The sequence below is a fragment of the Sorex araneus genome, chromosome 9 (assembly GCF_027595985.1).
Source record: "Sorex araneus isolate mSorAra2 chromosome 9, mSorAra2.pri, whole genome shotgun sequence".
In the NCBI taxonomy this organism is placed as follows: Eukaryota; Metazoa; Chordata; class Mammalia; order Eulipotyphla; family Soricidae; genus Sorex; species Sorex araneus.
The window spans coordinates 22,362,267-22,381,025 of NC_073310.1; positions in this window are offsets into that span (position 1 = coordinate 22,362,267).

The window sequence follows — 18,759 nt, forward strand, 5'->3', positions numbered from 1 at the left end:
GTCTTCTTTTAGTTCTATCTGGTCTCTTGCATGAGAAGCAGATGTTGGTCATAACCTAGGTCAATTTCAGACTACAGTGTTGTTTCCTATTGATGGCAATGCACCCCTGGGTGACTTACCTGAAGGCTAGGACTGAATGTCTGCCATTGGTCCCTGCATGGCACAGACCTGTGTCTCACCAGCCCCACTAGGTGTCCAACAAGCCATACCTGACATCTACTAGTTCCACTATGCATGGGAGTTAATCAACAGCACCCAATTTCTTAGGGAGCCGAGGATTCAGACTGGAACAAGGCATTGCTTTTTGCAGGAAAGGAAAATCAATCCTAGGTCTTACCCAGACTTTCCTGGTCCTTTCCCTTCTCTCAGAAAAGAAATTCAGGAAAACACTAGCAACTAATTTGGAACAGATTTTATTTGGAGGTTTTCTGAGGAAACTGAATGTAGGAGAAATGAAGGAGAAAACGAGAGCACAATGCTGTCAAGAGAGAGCACAGGCTTCTGCAAAAGCAGAGGAGAGATGTGGGTGACACATGTGCTTGGCACCACGTATGCTTGGCCATGTGGATACAAACATCATGTGGGTTGGATAGTGTATGTGTGCACTTCCTTTGTTCAAGGTGGCTTTTGTAGGGTTTTTCCCAAAGCTCCCCACCTGGAGCTTTTTATGTAGTTAAGAGTCTATTGCTAGGGTAGTTGCCAATGGAGTAGAGTTGGGATTGGTCTTCTCTGAAATTCAATTTTTGGCCTTCATTCTCACTGGGACTTGTCTCATAGTGGGGTCCAGCCTTCTTTGTGTCTGTTGGCACCAGATAAGGGTCTTTTAGGCCTTAATTCCTGTGTTTACAAAGTGGGCTTTCTGCAGCCTTGGGGCAATTGGTCTTATTACTTCCCAAGAATTCCATTGTGATGGGGGCACTTCCCTCTCTACCTGCCTGCCTTTAAAACACATACATTACAATAAAATGGCAAGTATTTCAAGCTTCTGAATAAAGTTCTCTTAGTGGCAAAACATAAGTACCAGGAGGATTACTCCACAATTTAGTAGCTGGCCTCACATGCTGGGGTATAAGGCAGCTCAGATAGCGAATGGACCCCCAAGTAAAAGGTGCTAGGACGGTCTGCTTGGGATGTGAGATGTGGGCTGAATGTAGACTATAGTCCAAACATGATGGCCACTTAATACCTCTATTGAAAATCACAACACACAAAAGGAGAGAGAGTAAGGGGAATGCCCTGCCACAGATGTGGGTTGAAGTAGAAGGAACAGGGTGGGGTGGTGGGAGGGATGCTGGGACTATTGATGGTGAAAAATGGACACTGATGTAGTGATGGGTACTCGATCATTGTATGACTGAAAAACAAGCACGAAAATTTGTAAGTCTGTAACTGTGCCTCACAGTGATTCACTAAGAAAAAACTAAAAAAAAAAATAAAAGCAAAGCACAATAAAATTAGTTCTAAGTAAAAAATAAATAACTAGGTTTGATACCTGACTACAAGCTGTCAGGAAAAAAGTTATCTGAATAATAACATGGGCATTTTCATGCATGGACCAGTTAGAGTATGCACAGTACGTGAAAATGCAGTACATGAAAAGTAGATTGGTTCCCAAGGACATAGAGTTGGAATTGGCTTATGGTCTTCTTTGAAATTTATTTCTTGGCCTCTGTTCCTGCTGGGCTTCTCTCAGAGTGGGGTCCAGGCTTCTCTGGGTCTGTTGGCACCAGCAAAGGGTCTTATCAGGCCTTAGTTCCCGTGCTCATGAAGGGGAATTTTTGCAGCCTTGAAGCAATTAGTTTTATTACTTCCCAAGAATTCCATTGCCATGGGGGCCCTTCCCTGTCTACCTGCCTGCCTTATTACAACATAAGTCTCTAGAGAAAACTCTAAGAGTGAACATATCATCTTTACAAGCGCCAGCCCAATAGAAAGGCTCTGCTGAGATTCCAAATCCCCAGAAACCATGGACTCTATGCATAATCTACTCCAAGAACAGATTTGTATTTTAGAGTTCTAAGGTAACTCTCAAAATTGCATCAGCAAGTGCCAGGTACCAGGATGCCTCATTGATGAAGCAGAACTCTAGTAAGGACCGGGGTTCAGTTGGAAATTATTTGAACTCATGAGAGGTAGGACAGAATTTTATACTCAATTTTTTTTGGTAGATCTGGGGCCTAAAGATCATGGTGCAGTGTTTATGACACTATATCTGGAGAACACAGAGCATGTTGGGCTCCTCAAAGGTGTGGAGGATTCTTTGCTTTTGTCCAAGTGAAGTCAGTGCCCCCATTGGTGACTTATGTCAGGCAGCAAGGAGAGAAAAGGTCACTTTCTCCCGATCCACCTCTGCCACTCCAGGACTCAGGGTTACCAAGTTTTATCTCACCTCACAGAAAAGAATTTCAGGAGTAGATGAGCAGTGAAGCAAAACAGATTTTTTCTGGAGGGCTTTAGAAAGGGGGAGGTGAGAGAAAGTGAGAGAGTGCAACACAATCAGGAGAGAACTCGGGCTTCTCCAAAGTCAGAGAAAGCCTGACACACACACACACACACACACACACACACACACACACACACCAGCATTAGATACAGAAGCATGAAAGTACAAATCTCAAGAGGGGAGGTTCAGGCACCACATGTGCTCAGGCCTTACATGTGCTCTGACACATGGTACAAGCAGCACATGGGCTCATGCGGCATATGTGTTCTTTTTTCAAGGTGGTTTTTATAGGGTTTTTCCAGCTTGCCCCCACATCGGGCTTCTACCTGGGTTCATTGCTAGGTGGTTGCCAAGGTGGATAGAGTTGGTTTGGTCAATAGTTTTCTTTGAAATTCTTTTCCTGGCCATTTGTTTTTGCTGGAACTTCTCTCTGAGGGGAGTCTAACCCCATAACTCGGTGTTATGGGGCCCAGGTGGAAGACTTATCAGGTCTTAGTTCCTGTGCTCATATGTTGGGCCCTGATGGCCTTAAGGCCTAGCAGGCAGTTTTATTACATCCTAGGAATTCCATTGCCATGGGTCTTTTCCTGTTTACTTGTCTACATCACAAGGGTGACACCATTTCTGCTCAAAAGACTTTTGTAGGTGTTGAAGGAGAAGTTCCACTCCATTAACCAGGCTTGGGATAGACCATAAATTCTGTCCTTGTTGGTGGTGCCAGAGAGGGGCCTGGTGATCTTTGATTCTGGGAATGTGTGGCTATTTCATCAGCTGGCTGCCATTTGGTCCCAAACAAACCTTACAGACAGTGTGGGAAATCCTCATCATCGTGCTTGCCCAAGACAAACCTTTCAGTAAGTTCCCTTGTTATTTAACCAGCCCTCTCTCAAACTGGTGTCATTTGGTCTTTAACTCTTTTTCCCTGATGAATGTTACCAAACATCCATCCTCTCTAACCCAGTAAAAAGTTGTTCTGACAAAGGCCTACAGTGTCTTTGCCCCAACTAACAAATATTTCTTATCTTTCTGATGGGCGTAAGGTAGGATCCTACTATGTACATTCCTATAACATAAGCCTGCTGTGCTTACATTGTAGGAAAGCGATTTGGGAGGTCTACCAGGACATATATCCAACCTCTTTTGGAGCACACACATTTTATTTATTAATAAAAATGTATTTATAAAAGAATTTGTGGTTGTTACACACTACACAATGGGATTCTATGCAGTTGTAAGAAAGGATGAAATCTTGCAATTTTCTTTTTTCTTTTTTTCTCTTTGGGTCACACCCAGATATGCACAGGGGTTACTCCTGGCTCATTCATGCACTCAAGAATTACTCCTGGCGGTGCTTGGAGGACCACATGGGACGCTGAGAATCAAACCCAGGTCTGCCGCATGCAAGGCAAACGTCTTACTCACTGTGCTATTGCTCCAACACCCGAAACCATGCAATTTTCTGCTACGTAGATGGTATCATGCTGAGTGAAGTCAGTCAGAAAGGAGCAGGTAGAATGATTGTTCTCGTGTATGGGATTTAAAATGCACAGAAAGGTAGTAGCAAATGGTCAGAGGCAACAGAACTGGACAGTTGATGCACTGAGCTTATTTTACTGTGAAAAGTGTGGAGTTGGATGGAAGATGCCTTTGGGACATTGGTGGAGAGAAGCTGGTGCTCTGCTGATGGGTGTGATGGTAGAACAATGTATGTATGAAACTAGCATTGGCTGTGTTATAAATCATAATGCCTCAATAAAGATGGGAGGGAGAATAGGCCATTCTGATATACTAGTGTGTCCATTTAAATCTCTATTGTATTTTAAATTTTCATTTCCTTAGTTAGAAGATATGGTGCATTTTTTAATTGCTTACTTATGATATGTATCCTGTTTTGTGAAGTGTTTAATGAAATATTTTCTCTTTTGGAGTGGCAGTGCAATAGGTATGGCACTTGTCTTGAACACATCTGACCTTGGTTCATTCCCAAGCACCTATCTAGTACCCGAGCATCACAAGGGGTGACCCTTGAGCAGAGTCAGGAGCAATTCCTGAGCACAGCTGGGGGTGCATTACCCCCAAAAAGAAAGAGGGGAAATATATTCATATATACTTTATATGATCACATTTCCTGAGGTGTACTCCTGCTCATTACTGTATGGATGTGAGTGTATATGAGCATGTATGAGCATATTAATATCTATGTGATTCTATCACAAGATTAAATTCATACCACAGCAATTAAGGGATAGGCAGTCCCATCACTTCAGGAAACTCTGCTTTCCTTTTAATTTAACATCCTTCTCCCAGAGGATTCCTTCCCCTGCCCCTAACTGGTGCATCAGATAATTTATTTTCCATTTTAATTTTTGTATTCTGAAAACAAAATTGAAGATGAGTGAGGAGTAGGAAGGGGGCCACCTCCCTACATGCCACCCTCACAGCAGAACCTGGCAAGTTACCCATGATGTATTTGATATGCCAAAAACAGTAACAAAAATGGGCCTCATTCCTCTGACACTGGAAGAGCCCCCAATATGGCAGCATTGAGAAGGACGAGCAAGGAGAGGCTGCTAAAATCTCAGGGTGCCAAAACAAAGGCTGCCAAAACAAAGAAGGACTATAATGACCATCTGCACTTTTAACGCACATACAGTGGCATCAGAAGCATCCATCAAAGACCTGATGGTCCAAGTGCAGAAGATCAAGTACAACGTCATTGGGTTGACTGAGATGAGAAGACATCAAACACATCACGCCATTTTCGACACTGGAGAAGAATTTTTCCTCGGAACATGCCACAGAAGAGGCATCAGGGGTGTCGGTGTTCTTGTCAACACAAACTTAGCCATGAGCATTGATTCATTCAGATGCCTAAAAACCTGAATTGGATGCTTACATTTGAATAGATGTGCCTCGTTGCTGGCTATTTCTATCTTTGTTGTCTAAACTCCAACATCCAACTACAACAAAGAAGAAACTGAGAAGTTCTACATGGAGCTGGAGAAGTTCTATAAAGAAGACCACACCTTCTACAAGTTCATTGTCGGTGATTTTAATGCCAAGATAGGACCAAGAAGGTCACCCGAAGAACTCCACATTGGAAACCATGGCCTAGAATGGAACGAACAAGGTGAGAGGCTGTCTGAATTCATCATGTTGACCAAGACCATCCATGGTAACTCACAGTTCCAGAAGGCCGATCCAAACGTTGGATATGGGAGTCTTCGAGTGGACAGTTCCACAACAAAATTGACCACATCATATTTAATTGACAGTTTTGCCTGACCGATGTCACTGTTATCCCAAAATTCCAAACGGGACCAGACCACCGTCTCTGTGCAAAATTCTACTTCATGGAGCGGGTAGAAAGGGCTGCAAAGTTTAAGAATAGAACTCCCTAAACGACCACTATCTGGGAGTCCTTTGGCACTATTGTAGCGATATGGGAAGATGATGTTGTTGACAACATCAACAAGGAAAATGATCGACTATTTCAATACCTCTATGATTATGCAATGAACATTGAGAGAGAGAGAGCCACAAAACAATGCCTGTCTTCAGAAACTCTCAAGCTCATTTGCCATGTGGTTTGACACAAGCCCCAGCATTCACAAACTAATTTCTGAGCCTGCAAAGCTATGCAGAGAAGTGATAAAGGAAGACCTCAAAGAGAGAAGAGCAGCAGTGTTGGATGATGCAGCAGAAGCCAGGAAAAATATTCACAAAGCACACCTGTCTTTTGCCAACTCTAAGACCAAGATGACTGCCCTTCAATGCCCTGATGGATCTATCACATCTTCCAAAAGGGCAATGGAGAAGGTTATCCACGACTTCTACTCGGATCTATTTGATAGCCATGTCCACCTGCCCACAAGCCCACATACCAAATTCCACAGGATGAATATGTCATTCCCAGCATTCTCCCTTCCAAAATCCAATATGCCATTTCGTCAGTAAATGTACAGCACCCACTTCAGACAAGGTCAGACACGAACACCTGAAGAATCTGCTGCCAGTACTCAGTACTCGTCAATACACTGGCTTGGCTCTTCACAGGCTACCTGTCTGAATGCAAGGTTCCATTCCAATGAAAAACCAGCAGGACTGTCCCGTTATACAAGAAGGGAGACATCCACGACATCGACAACTATCACCTGATCTGCCTGTTGCCTTTCATCTAAAAAGTTGATAGCAAATCTGCCAATTTGAAACAACAGAGCTTCTAGAATCATATTCATGATATGTGGTGGCACCAGGATTTGAACTTGAAAACTTTCTCATGCAAGGCAGACATTGTGTATTAGAAAATGTCAGAACTGAAAAAAAATAAGTCAGAACTCTTGGCCACTTCTTTAGTTCTGATGTCTTTGAAAAGGGTTCTTAATTGAGCTGAAGAAAGACCTTTGAAGCCAAAACCCAATAGACTTGAACTACCAACTTCCTGACAGAGGCTATGAAAACTAATTCCCCCAGTTAACTGGAGCATCTGCAGAGCAGAGAAGCCTGTCCCTAACTCCACTTATCACTTCTTTAAGTCCTAAGTACATGGTAACTCAGCTCTATAGTACATAAGGAGATGTTAATGATACATAGAACAATGTGAAAATCTGTATTTTTCATATGAACACCACAAAATCATGCTTTTCATATCCTACCTCTTATGCATATGGCTGCGGTTTATTTCTCAATCCTTCAAAATAGATTCCTGAGGGCCTAGCACAGAACAACTTTTCCACTGATAATCCTCTCTTGCCACCAAGCCAAAAGCCGGAATCCTAGAGGAGATCAAAGAAACTTCTTTGCTGGCTTAGCTCAGCAAAACGCCAAGATGTTTCCTTGCCTCTGATCCACAGTTCCCTAAACAGTGGGGGGGGGGCAGGGAACTGGATAAATCAGTATTGGAACTCAGATAGTCTGACTACACTCTCAGTTGTTTTTGCAGGGATATATCACAGACCATGAAGAAGCTCAGGTAAGGTTCCTAAATCTCCTCCTCCTCCCCTGCTTCAACTCTTGGATTTACATTGGTAAACTCAGTTTAGGTTAAGGCACTCCCATAGGTATTTCTGAATCATTTAAAGAATTATATTACATTCATTCCTTGGTTCTGTAGCCCCTCTGTGACTCAGGGTGTCAAGAATACATTTCCAGGACTTGCAGGTCATCTAACCTAGGCATGGTCTAACAATCATTTCAGTACCCTGACAGAGTAGTTGCCTTCACCAAGCAGGTATTCGCCCCAGTCCTACCTTATCTTTATGTCCTCCCCTGATGCTGCTCTCTGGCCTCAATACTGTTCGGGTTTTTTACAGTGTTAAAATGAATGTTCCGAGGGTAAAAATTCTATAAGTTCTATAAAGTCAGAGTCAATTAAATGAGGAAATGAAGTGGTGGACCCGTAAGTGTGGCTTATGTGAGAAAGAGAGGAGAAAGATGGTCACTTTCTCCCATATCTACCTCTTCCACCTTAGGGCCACCTGAGAAGGCTAGGACTGATAAAGTCTTTGATGAGCCCTTGTGCAGCATGGGCCAGAGCCCCTTCAGCCCGCCAGGTGGCTATTAAGCTACCTGATGACCACTTGGTCTTCTTGACAGAGGAGTTAATCCCTGCAAGCCTATTTTGGTGGGAGCCACAGACTTAGGCTGAAGTGGGAATTGCTCTTTGCAGGGAAGTCAGTTCTAGCCTTACCCAGGATTTCCAGGAACTTTGTTCTGTTTAGCAGTAAAGAATTTCAGGAGTAGACAAGCAATGAAGTAAAAACAGGTTCTATTTGGAGAGTTTAGTATGGGAAGGAGGGAAAGTGGGAGAGATAGTAACACGGACAAGAGAGAAGGAAGGTTTCTTCAAAGGAAGAGAGAGTCCCAGTATCCAACTCAAGATGGGAGTTGCAGGTGATACAAGTCCTCTGGTACCACATGTGCTCAGCCACATGGGCACAAGCAGCATATGGGCTTGGGCAGCATATGTGAGTGCTTCCTTGTTGAAGGTGGCTTTTAGAGAGTTTCTCCAGTCTGTTCCCATGTGGAATTTCTACCTAGGTAAAAGTTCATTGCTAGGGCAGTTGTCAAGGGGATAGACTTGGGAGTCGTTGATGATCTTCTTTAAAATTCCTTCCTTGGCCTTCCTTTCTGCTTTAGCTTCTCTCTGAATGGGGTCCAGCCCTCTCTGTTTCTGTTACTGGTGCCTGGATTTTCTTTTCAGGCCTTGGTTCCTGTGTTTGCAGCCTCAGCCCTATTGAATTTATTACTCTCTAGGAATTCCTTTGCCATAGGGGCCCTTTCCTATCTAACTTCCTACATCAGAAATGATATAAAGGTAAGAAATTAAGGTGTGTCTCTTTAGACACAAAAACATAGGACATTGTTGGTGCTAAGTCAGGACATTAGGAAGAGCCTATGGATGCTGCCTTGCAAGCAGAAAGCAGAACCAAGGGCCCACTTTGAGGAAAGTGGGCAAGCTAAAACTTGTGATTCTGGATGATCTGAGAACTACAGCAGCATGCTCTCATATGCCCGCCTGGTCATACATTATCTTGGCAGTACAAGGCGGCAGTTTCCTTCTCTCACACATCCTTAGTGTGCTTTGACTTTGAGTATCAGTATGAGTCTTCTCTTTGTTTTTTGTGTAACCAACCACAAGAATGTGGGGGACTTAATCTGTAGAGTCAACATGTCCAGCTCCATCTCTTTCTCTGATGTTTTAATCATGGCAACATAGCTTTGACAAGACAATGCATACTATGATGTTATTTTGACGAATGCTTATCCTATAACTGTTTGTACACTCGTTAGTGATTCTTTCTCTGTGATGAAGTCATTAGGATGTAACTGATAAAAAATAGAATAAAAGGAGGCCTCTGGTAGTCACTCTTTGTCATGAGCCAGATTGATGCCTTGACCTTCCATGCTTCTACATTCTTCTCACGTGTCTTATCTCTGTGCCTCTGACCAACTGATATATCACTTCATGCAACAGGACTTTTTTACTGGTGTTGTTTTGACAGGGATTTCTCATGCTTGACTCTGCTTCTCAGCACTGTTTTGTTGTTGTTGTTAGCTAAGGCTCGCTGTGAGTTGTCCCTTAGATTATAATGCTTGCACACTCAGGCTGACACTGATGCTTACAATTTTCCCAGTAAATGTGAGATGGTGAACACTTTTTCACATGCTGCTAACCATCTACCTATCTATGTCATTTAGGAAATCACACCTGCTCAAGACTTACTGCTAATCTGTGCTCAGGGCCCACACCTGGCAGGACTCTGGTGAACGACCATATGGAGTGTGGGGTCTTACACAAGGCAAGTTCCCTGTACTGCACTATCTCTCTGCACTCTATTTTTGTTTTTTGAAATTTATTTTAAATATTACAAAATGATTAGATACACATTATGTTCTTAGGTGTTTTAAGGGACTGAAGTGATAGTATAGTGCGGAGGGGTTTGTCTTGCACACAGTTGACCTGAGTTTGATCTGTGGCATCCCATTTGGTCCCCTGAGCACTGACAGAAGTAAATTGCAGAGCCAGAAGTAACATCTAAGCAAAATTTACAAGTTAACAGAGTCTGATTAGGAGGCAAAGGTGATTGGTTGGGGAGCAGAGCACTAAAAAAGGGGTTACAGATAAACATAAAGGAATGAGAGTGCCTCAGGAGCACTGTGATGGGTGTAACCCAATAAACTTAAATTCCCTGTGGCCAGGCAGAAAGGACAAGCCAAGGTTATCCTACATTTCTTTTATTTTTAAATTTTTATTCTATTTTTGTTTTTTTGTGTCACACCCAGAGATGCACAGGGGTTCCTCCTGGCTCTGCGCTCAGGAATTAATCCTGGCGGTGCTCAGGGTACCATATGGGATGCTGGGGATCGAAACCGGGTCAGTCACGTGCAAGGCAAACACCCTACCCGCTGTGCTATTGCTCCAGTCCCTAGTCTACATTTCTTAACTGAACTTCCTCCTTTGTTGATTTTATTTCTTTTCCTGTGTTTTCCCTCACACCAGCACTACAGCAAAGAAATGTATTGGGGACAAATAGAAGTATGTTCATCAGCTGAGGATGAGCTTTAGTTGGATTAGTGGACCCAAGGTTTGTATTAAGCTTGGATTGGAGGGAGGCAGCAGAAGTAATAGGATGAAATTTTCCATTTCCCACTCAGATGCCTCTGCTGGAGTTGGCCTATAACATGTGTCCACTGGAAGGCAATAAAGGCTTATATTTGGTAAAATATCTTGATGTGGTTCCCTGACCTGTATGAAATCCTGTGAGTTGCTTTCCTATGAGCTTTGCTAAAGTGACTGCAATTGAGTCCTCCATGATTTATACCCCAATAAATTCTATATCAAATCATTAAATAATTTCTACCTCAATCCTTAGTTCAGGCCACCATACAGACATAAGACAGAAAACCCAGACTGTTGAGGAAACCTAGAGAGGTTTGAAGAAATATGGGAAAACCCCAGATTTACCTGAAGGCTATAGAAACAGAACAGTCAGATCGTGTCCACCTGCCTGCTCTGTCATCCTCACCAGTTTGGAGGTCCCAGATTCCTGAGCCAGGAATTCCTGGGCCATGTCTCCTTCAACTTGAAGGATGCAAATCACATCATGGTCCAATCTATGACAACCCCTGCAGGTGCATTTTCATCTTTCAAGTGAGAACTGCGGTTTAGAGCTGCAGCATCACAAGGGTCAAGTTTAAGAAGGTGGGTGTGAACAGATATCAAAGGAGGAAATATATTTGCATGGAGGCCCTTCCCTCTGCAGAGGCAGAGCAAGGGATAAGAGTAGGTGGGAGAGCGAGTTCCCATGTTGGGAGTCAGGGGACAGCATTCTTGGGGCATTGCCACTATGACCTGGGCTTTGTTTCTCCTCACTCTCCTCACCCAGGCCACAGGTGAGATCTCCGGGGGTGGGGGTGAGGAGGTTTCTAGCTTGATTCTATGTTCTATTCTCTCCTGTGAAATATCTCAAACTCAGCAAAGTGTGGTTCTCACTTTCCCCTTCTTTTGTTCAGGTTGTTGGACTCAACATGCTCTGACTCAGCTTTCCTCCGTGCCTGAAGCTCTGGGATGGACGGTCACCATCTCCTGTGATAGAAGCAGTAATGCCATTGACTTTTACACATATGGTGTCTCCTGGCACAAATAGCACCCAGGAACAGCTCTTAAACTTTTGATTTGTAATGCAACTTCTCGGCCCTCAGACATCCCTGATCACTTCTCTGTCTCCAAGTCTGGCAACACAGCAACCCTGACCATATCTGGGCTCAAGCTGAGGATGAGACTGATTACTACTGTTGCTCACGGATAAGTGATAGCACTCTCCACACAGGCTGTTCATAAGGAATAGATTCCTTATGAACACTGAGATTCCTGTTCTAAAGGAAGTTCATAAGGAAGTGATTCCTTATGAACAGCAGAGATTCCTGTTCTAAACCTCCTCAGACTGCCACACTTCTGAATCTAAGTTTTGCTGTTTTTGTACTACTTTAAAATTTTTATTTAATGCAAAGTTTAAATAAAAAAGAAATTTTCATGATTTTTATTTATCGTACAAACTGTTCCATATTTGCCATTTATTATATTCATTTCTAATTCCCTCAGCATGTATGTATGAAAAAATAGATTAATTATATGTTATTTTAATCACTTATAAAATACTTAGAACTGTAGCACTGTTGTTTCTTTGATCATCGATTTGCTCGAGGGGCACCAGAAACATCTCCATTGTGAGACTTTTGTTACTATTTTTGGCATATTGAATACGCCACGGGTAGCTTGCCAGTCTCTGCCATGCAGGCAGGGTACTCTCGCTAGCTTGCTGGGCCCTCTAGAGAATGGAGGAATTGAACCCGGGTCAGCCACATGCAAGGCAAACACCCTATCCACTGTGCTATCACTCTAGTCCATAATTTTGAATATTTTTATTTCTTGTTTATATTTTTCAAAACATTTATTTAATGTTTAATATTTTATGTTTAAGATACTTTATATTACTTCTGGGCTGGAGCAATAGCACAGCAGGTAGGGCATTTGTCTTGCATGCAGCTGACTCGGGTACTATTCCTCCATCCATCTCAGAGAGCCCAGTAAGCTACCAGGAGTATCTCGCCCACACGACAGAGCCTGGCAATCCCCTGTGGCGTATTCGATATGCCAAAAACAGTAACAAGTCTCACAATGGAGATGTTACTGGTACCCTCTCAAGCAAATCGATGATCAATGGGGTGACAGTGATGACAGTGATGACATTTCTTCTCGATTTTTTGTATTCACATTTATGCATTTGTTGGCACTATTATTCTTTAACACTTGTATGTCCCTAACAGGAATTCCTATTTAATTACCAGTACCTCACAATTCACTCCTAGATTAAACTCACATAAACAAAAATATACAGTATATTTGCTTATGTCAGTCATTTCACATTAACGAAATCACTAACACATAGACAATTGTATTTGGTTTCTCTGGCTTCCTTATCAAAATTTTTCCTTATGGCCCATGAGATGGCTCAATGTTTCCATGAAAAAATCCAATATATTTATGTGTGTATATATAACATTATATCCAATATTGGAGTATTCCTATATTAATTTAGTTTCCATCATAACTGAATTTTTCTGGTTGTTCAGAAACTGATCAGTCTTGGAAGCTAACCTAGATATATCCATGTTTTGTAATGAAAAAAGTGTCATTTGTGAATTGCTTGTTTATTTTTGTTTTTAGGCCATCACCAGTGAAGCTCAGGTGTTATTGTTGGCTCTGCACTCAAGAGTTATCCCTAGCTGAGGGACCATATGGGATACCAAGGAACCAATCCAGGTTGGTTGTGTGCAAGGCAAATACTATACCCACTGTATTATCACTCCAACCCCAGAATAGTCATTTTTTAAAACATAATAGGTATCTTGTAGCAGACTACCAGCTAAATTGTTTGAATATTTTCCATCATTTTACTTGAAACAATCAATACTATTAAGAATTTGATATTTTTCACTAATCATCAGAGAGATGCAGATCAAAACAACCATGAGATACCACCTCACACCACAGAGACTAGCACACATCCAAAAGAACAAAAGCAACCGCTGTTGGAGAGGATGTGGGGATAAAGGGACCCTTCTTCACTGCTCGTGGGAATGCCGACTGGTTCAGCCCTTCTGGAAAACAATTTGGACGACTCTCAAAAAATTAGATATTGAATTCCCATTTGACCCAGCAATACCACTGCTGGGAATATATACCAGAGAGGCAAAAAAGTACAATCGAAACAACATCTGCACATGTATGTTCATCGCAGCACTGTTTACAATAGCCAGAATCTGGAAAAAACCCGAATGTCCCAGAACGGATGACTGGTTGAGGAAACTTTGGTACATCTATACAATGGAATACTATGCAGCTGTTAGAAAAAAGGAGGTCAAGAATTTCGTAGTTAAGTGGATGGGCATGAAAAGTTTCATGCTGAGTGAAATGAGTCAGAAAGAGAGAGACAGACATAGAAAGATTGCACTCATCTATGGTATATAGAATAACAGAGTGGGAGACTAACACCCAAGAACTGTAGAAATAAGTACCAGGAGGTTGACTCCATGGCTTCGAGGCTGGCCTCACGTTCCAGGGAAAGGTCAACTCAGAGAAGCGATCACCAACTACATTGTAGTCGAAGGCCATGTAGGGGAAGGGAGTTGCGGGCTGAATGAGGGCTAGAGACTGAGCACAGCGGCCACTCAACACCTTTATTGCAAACCACAACAGCTAATTAGAGAGAGAGAACAGAAGGGAATGCCTTGCCACAGTGGCAGGGTGGGGTGGGGGGGAGATGGGATTGGGGAGGGTGGGAGGGACACTGGGTTTACGGGTGGTGGAGAATGGGCACTGGTGAAGGGATGGGTTCCCGAACTTTGTATGAGGGAAGTATAAGCACAAAAGTGTATAAATCTGTAACTGTACCCTCACGGTGATTCTCTAATTAAAAATAAATAAATTTAAAAATTTAAAAAAAAAAGAAAAGAAATAAATTTCTCTTACTTTCAAATAAACTCTAAGTAACTTTGAGGAAAAAAAAAGAATTTGATATTTTTGTAATAAACTGGTAGAAAATAGATGCAATAACACTATAACTCCTGTTTTGCATATAGTCATAAAATAGGCAAACAACAAACAAAGACAATTACATTAGAAATGAAAAATATCACACAGAGGAGATGGGGCCAAGATGATAGATCCAACTCATAGTGGATTCAGAGTCATCAAAATATGGGATCTACAAAAATTCAGTTCAGATAATAGTGTGTGAGTGTGTTTGTTGAGTTTGTGTATGTGTGAGGGAGGGAGAGAGAGAGAGAGAGAGAGAGAGAGAGAGAGAGAGAGAGAGGGAAAGAGAGAGAGAGAACACTGACTGCAGAAAGATACTGTGCCCTCACCAACAGAAATTGAAAGCCAACTGGGAAAAGGAGAAAGCAGAGGAGTTCATTGTCCCCAGAAGATCTCATACACCCTCAACTCTACAACAGTAGAGAGCGATGCAGAATCTCACATGGCAGAGCCTGGCAAACTACCATTGGCATATTAAATATGCCAAAAACAGTAACAATAATGGACCTCATTCCCCCGACCCTGAATGTGACAGGGACGAATGAAGACATTACTGGCACCCGCTCGAGCAAATCAATGAACAACGGGATGACAGTGAAAGGGATATGTTGTTTGGAGTAGTCTGCTCAGGAAATTACATCAGCTCACAGCTATTCTTCCTGTCATTCAGTGAAATGGGCAGAAGAGACAGAGCAGTCGCCAGCTTTATCTTTTAGTATCTCCCAGTGGGGGCTCTGGCCTGGGATTGTAACACATCCTCAGCACAAGATCACTAGAAAACCAGGGGGCCAGAGCGATGCACAGTGGGTAGGGTATTTGCCTTGCACGCGGCCAACCTGGGTTCAATTTCCGGCATCCCATATGGTCCCTGAGCACCATCAGGAACAATTCTTGAGTGCAGAGCAGGAGGAACCCCTGAACATCGCCTGCTATGACCCCACCCCCCAAAAAAACCACCAGAAAACCAATGGGAAAGCATGTAGAAACCCATCAAGCACAATGATCAAAACACAATATCACCGAACACATAAACAACACCAGTAAATCCTCAGTGTCTCTAGTGACATTTTGATGAGGATGTTTAATGACTTCAAAGAAACAATAGTACAGGTAGTCAGCAAAGCACAGGAAAGTATGGTAGTCGAAATGAGAAAATGACTACAGTCAGAAATCACAGAAATGAAGAACATGGTAGATGATATAAAAAGAAAGTTGACAGAAGCTCTGAACATCAGAATAACAGAAGCTGAACAGAAGATCGAGGAGCTCCAAGACAAGAAGGGGGAAACCACTAGAAAATAGCAGAAGGTGAGAAATACCCTGAGAAGAAATGAACAGCATACCAAGAACTATGGGATAAATTCAAGAGGAACATAATAAAAATCAGTGATGTCTCTGAAGAACAAGAAGACAAATATGGTAAAAAAACATTATCTAAAGAAATTGCCAAGAGTTTCTCAGAGCTGAGGATTACAGGCATCAAGATCCAAAAGGCCGCTGGGGTCCCAGTGAAAATAGACCCATTAGGAAAACCCCAAGATATATCATACTCCTAATGACAAAATCCAAATATATAGAGAAAGAATACTAAATCCAGAAAAAAAAGTTTCAGAAAAGAAACTTTCACTCAAAATAAAGTACACTAAATGGACAGCAGATCTATCAAATTAGACTTTATGAGTCAGACAAATATGTAAGGATATAGTACAAACACTTGGGGCTGGAGCGATAACACAGTGGGTAGGGCATTTGCATTGCACACAGCTGACCCGAGTTTGATTCCCAACATCCCATATGGTCGCCCAAGCACTGCCAGGAGTAATTCCTGAGTGCATGAGCCAGGAATAACCCCTGTGCATTACTGGGTATGACCCAATAAGCAAAAAAAAAAAAAAAAAAACCCTCAATGAAATAAACACTTCACCAAGCATTCTGTATTTAGCAAGATTATCATTCAGATTTGAAGGTTTAAAGGTACTATACAGAACTTCATGAACAGGCAACAGTTTAGGGAATTAGTAACCTTAAAACTAGTTTTGTAAGAAGTGTTTAAGAAGCTGCTTAAAGGGCAGGAGAAGCTGCCCCTTTAGTATGGCACTCACTATTGGTTCATCTGGTTGTTTTCTACTAGTTTAAGAAAGGTTAAAAATATATAGCAACTCATCATCAGAAACTGACTTTTTTTTCTGATACTTCTACCCACCATTTCTTGGTTTTGTTGGACCAACTGATATGAAATCCATTTGTTATATGCCTTCCAAGTGGGTGGGATGGAACCTGAAGATATAGGTGGAGAGGAGGGGACATTAGTGGTAGTATTAGTGTTGGAATATTTATTCCTGAAACAACTCTATTATGAAATATTTGTGAATCACAGTGCCTCAATAAACATGCCTGGGGGAAAAAGAAAGAGAATTTTTTCAAAACAAGGAGCTCAAGGATGCAGGGGATGGAGGGGGGAAGAATCCTGGTAACAATAATGATGATACAAATTACAAGAACATATGAGGTACCCTAAAAACTGTGCTGAAAGGTAAGTTCACAGTAATGGAAGCATTCATCAAGAAACAAGAAAGGCCCCAAATAAGTAATGTAACTGCACCAGGAGTAATTCTTGATTACAAGCCAGAAGTATACCTGAGCACCAGAATGTGAGGAAGGGTTAGAGGCGGAAGATGAAGAGGAGAAGTAGCAGAGGGGAGAAGGAGAAGGAGGAGGAGGAGGTGAAGGAGAAGGAGGAGGAAGGGGCAGAGGAGGAAAAGAAGAAGGGGACATTGGTGTTAGGAAGTGACAGGTCTTGGAACATTATTTGGCTGAAACCCAATAATAAACTACTTTGCAACTGTGTATATCACTGTAATTCAATTAAAATATATATTTAATTTTTAAAAAGTGAATAAAGGTCAAATAACCCACCCTGATCATGGGCAGGTGTTATCCCTAAACGAAGCAAAACAAAACAAAAAAACGCAACGACAAGGAGTTAGGAGGAAACAAGGAGGAGAAAAACAAGGAGAAGTTTGGAGGACGCTAGAAAGTAAAAATCACCGTCATTACTGTCATACCCTTGCTCATCCATTTGCTCGAGCGGGTAACGTCTCCACTGTGAAACTTGTTACTGTTTTTGGCATATCAAATACACCACGGATAGCTTGTCGAGCTTTGCCGTGTGGGCGGGATACTCTCGGTAGCTTGCCATGCATTCCGAGAGGGACGGAGGAATCGAACAAACACCCTACCTGCTGTGCTATATTACAAATCGGTTCAATTCTGCGTCTTCTTTGAATTTTGGTAATGCCATTTCACGCCACCAGGGGGCAGTGAAGGCCTTTATTCTGATACTATCATTATTGTGGCTTACATGAAATAACTCAAAAGTCTCAAAAATTGTTTCTCACCAAGTTTGTCTTAAAGGGATGTAAGGGTGGACTGTCCCAATCTGCTATGTTTCCTTGAGTGCAACAACACAGAAGGGGAAAAAAAGGAAGTTCACTGTTAGTTCAAATGTGGCTGTCTTCCCTGTTTCCCTTCTGTGACCACCCACATTTTTAGGGATTCAAAAAGTTGTTGTTTATATGTTCTCAGAGTTTATACCTAAATTAAGGTGTGGGGGGAGGGGGCGCTGCAAATGGGGTTCTGACCTCACTGATACTTTTTAACTTGACATTATAGTCTTCTTTTTCTTAAACGCTGTCAAGTATGTTTTCCCCCTCCCTATTCGATGTTGCAGAGGTGGTTATACAATGATGGGAGGCAGTGGGCATAGAAACACTGACTATGATGATTTTCCATTGAGTTATGGTGCTCGCTGTAGGTGTATATCAGGTGGCAGAGCTTTCAGCACTAAGTGCTCCTCATGGCTGCCCTTCCTGGCCTGGTACCACACATCTTATACTGTTCATTGGGGTTGTTCTCCATTAAGTTTGGAGTTGACACACATACTTGACTATGTTATGGCTGGGAGTTGCTTATGGAGTTGGGAATCCACACAGCAGAGCTGCCAATTTGAAATAATAAAGCTTCCTGGATCATAATCAGCACCCGTAGAGGTACCAGACAGAGATTAAACTGGCAAGGCAGGCATTCCAAGCTCTGAATGGCTCTCGTGGGTTTTTGGGGATAGGGTAGGGAGGAAGGTAGTTTATTAAATGATTCATTAAGTTTGTATTTAAATGTTAATAACCAAAATAGCTCAGCAAACTTGAAAAGGCTGCTC